Below are 2,553 nucleotides of genomic sequence, written 5' to 3'. Positions count from 1 at the left end.
TGGCTGGAGCTTCCCAACTAAATCAAGCCTGGAAGCAGGAGCGGCATCCTCTTCCAAAATGGCTTGGCTCTGGAAACTCTATGTACGAACAGTGCTCAGGTTGTTCGTTCATAGGGTCGCTATGAGTCGTCTACGACTCGACGGCATTAAACAATAACAGCAACAACATGTTTTTGGTTGTTTTTTTTTGTTTTCTCATCATTCCATTTTTTATACTAAGAGACTAAGAAGCTTAATGAGAAATAAAACGCTTATGCTGTTTTTATATATATTAGAAAAGAACTGAACAGAGGATTTCAAAGGGCAGTGTGAAAGGACAAAGCAAAGTATCATAATGAAATATGGAGAGACCTAGAATTTGAGAAGAAAAAGGGGAGAACTCACTCTGCATTTCTCAGGTTGAGAGAAATGAAAACAAATTTAAACCTTGAATTGCAATGTTGAGAGATGCTACAGACAATATATTCAACGACTTAGAAAGCAACAAAAGAAGATGGAGGGAACACACAGAATCACTGTACCAGAAAGAACAAATTGACATTGAAAAATCAGGAAGTAGCATATAAGCAGAAGCCAAAAATAATGAAGGAGGAAGTGGAAGCTGCATTGAAAGTATTAGGTAAAAAAAAAAAAAAAAAAAAGTGGCTCCAGAAATCAAGAGATACCAATCCACTTATTTAAATTACAGATGCAGCCTTGGATGTGCTTACCATTCTATGCCAGGAAATTTGGAGGAAATGGGAAACGAAAGGAGAAAACGGGAAGAAAGGATTGCCAACAATGTCCTCCAACAAAACATATTTAAATTGTTGAATGAAAAATGAACTTACTCTGTAAAGTTCCACTCAAACTACAATACAATTTTTTTAAAAAATCAAATTGTTTTCTGTGTGAAGCCACCCTATGTGGGCCTTGACTCTGGCACAAGCAACACTATTCTGTCCGTAGATCTCATTTTATATACTCACTTCTGACAGGCTGTGGCAGCCCCTCCCATCTCTGGGAAACTGCTTACCACTAGATAAGTGTTTGTAATTCAATACCTTGGGGTGTGCCCCTCCTTCATATTGTAAACTGATATCCTGGGGCTGGGTTTCTGTAGCAATACGGCCTACGTTAGAGACCTAGGCAGTTCCCTATATAAGCCTGTGAAACAGTTCAATAAATTGGAACTTGATCAGGAAGCTTATCTTGTCCTCATTTCTCACATCTCTTGTCCCTCCTCAATCCCCACCTTTTCTCCTTAGGTCCACGTTGAAAAAACCCCACAAGCCGGGACAGTTTTCTGTATTGAATAATTCTGAGATACAGTGGAAGCCACATTAAAAAAAAGACACATCCACAGAAGGCTTGTTTACCTCTTCAATCTAGAAACAGGTTAGTAGGAACCTGTGATCAAATGGTACATAATTAGGTAGATTATAAAGAAGAGAAACTTGGACATCTGTGAATTTTTTAACACCATTACTAGTATGCACCCTTGCAACTGGGAAGTTTAATACAAATAAGCTATATAGGTAAGCTATGGATCTCCTGAATAAAACAAGCTTGGAAGCAGGAGTGTCATCACTTCCAGAAAAGCTTGCTTCCAGAAACGCTATGAAATTGGAGATAAGATAAAAGTTTTGCATCCAAGACTTTTGTTCACAATGTCACTACTGGTCAGCTACGACTCTACGGCACTTAACAAAAACAACATGGTATATAGTAGGAGGGTGGAAGTATTTCCAGGCGCTTCATGTGCATTCAAAAGTTGGGTAATGAATAGATAGAACAAAGAAAAATCACTGCCTTTGAGTTTTAGTGTGGATGAAGCATACTGAGAAAGCCATAACTCCCAAATGAACAAGCATGTATCCTAAATGGAATATAGCCACAGAGGAGGAAGAAAAGAAGAAACTCTGAATTTTGCAATGAAACACAGAGAAACCAAAGCAGAAGGAAGAATTCAAGATACTAAAGAGCTGAAAAGAAGATAACAAAAGGCAACATGGGATGACAAAGCAAAATATTATAATGAAATGTGTAAGGAGCTAGAGTCGGAAAATCAGAAGGGATGAACTCTCTCAGCATTTCTTAAGCTCAAGGAACTGAAGAACAAATTCAAACCTAGAGTTACTATAATCAAGGATGCTTTAAGCAGAATATTAAATGATCCAGGAAGTATTAAAAGAAGATGGAAGGAATATACTGTGTCATTATATCGAAAAGAATTGGCAGATACAGAAGAATTTAATGAAATAATATTTGAGCAAGAGCCTATGGTGTTGAAGGAAGAAATTCAGGCTGCTTTGAAGGGAATAACAAAAAATAAGGCCCCTGGAATAGATGGTATACCAATTGACGTATTTCAGCTAAAAGATGCTGCCCTGGACGTGCTCACCAAGTTGTGCCAAGAAATCTGGAGAACAACCACTTGGCCAACTGACTGGAAGAGATCTATATTTGTTCCCATTCCAAAGAAAGGTGACCCAACAGAATGTGGAAACTATAGGACAATATCATTGATTTTACATGCAAGCAAAATGTTACTGAAGATTATCCAAAAATGAC

The 2,553-nt window shown here is 37.8% G+C and overlaps 1 pseudogene; it reads left to right on the top strand.

Moving 5' to 3' along the window:
* The window catches only part of LOC102851330, a 50,523-nt pseudogene that overhangs the window by 10,986 nt on the left and 36,984 nt on the right, over positions 1-2,553 (top strand).

The sequence above is a fragment of the Elephantulus edwardii genome, unplaced genomic scaffold (genome assembly GCF_000299155.1).
Source record: "Elephantulus edwardii isolate Elephantulus edwardi_28Jun2011 unplaced genomic scaffold, EleEdw1.0 scaffold00009, whole genome shotgun sequence".
Taxonomy (NCBI): Eukaryota; Metazoa; Chordata; class Mammalia; order Macroscelidea; family Macroscelididae; genus Elephantulus; species Elephantulus edwardii.
Note: the sequence above shows the minus strand (reverse complement) of the source record. Positions and strands in the feature narration are given on the sequence as shown.